Genomic DNA, 212 nt, shown 5'->3' on the forward strand with positions numbered 1-212 from the left:
GCAGGTGGCAACCGGGGGCAATCGAACTTGGAAGAGACGGTGGGGCCGGGAAGTGGTCCCCAGGAGCTGCACGGCGGTGCCAGCCACGGCATCACTGCAAAGAGCCTTTATTGGGAACCGCGAGTCCCTGAGCCTGCATCAGGGTCCGGAGTGGGAAACCCCGCGGTGCATCCCATCTCATGTGTCCATCTGTCCCGTGGCGGGATGGCCAG

Source organism: Nestor notabilis, unplaced genomic scaffold, assembly GCF_000696875.1.
Source record: "Nestor notabilis isolate BGI_N333 unplaced genomic scaffold, ASM69687v1 scaffold14153, whole genome shotgun sequence".
Lineage (NCBI taxonomy): Eukaryota > Metazoa > Chordata > Aves > Psittaciformes > Psittacidae > Nestor > Nestor notabilis.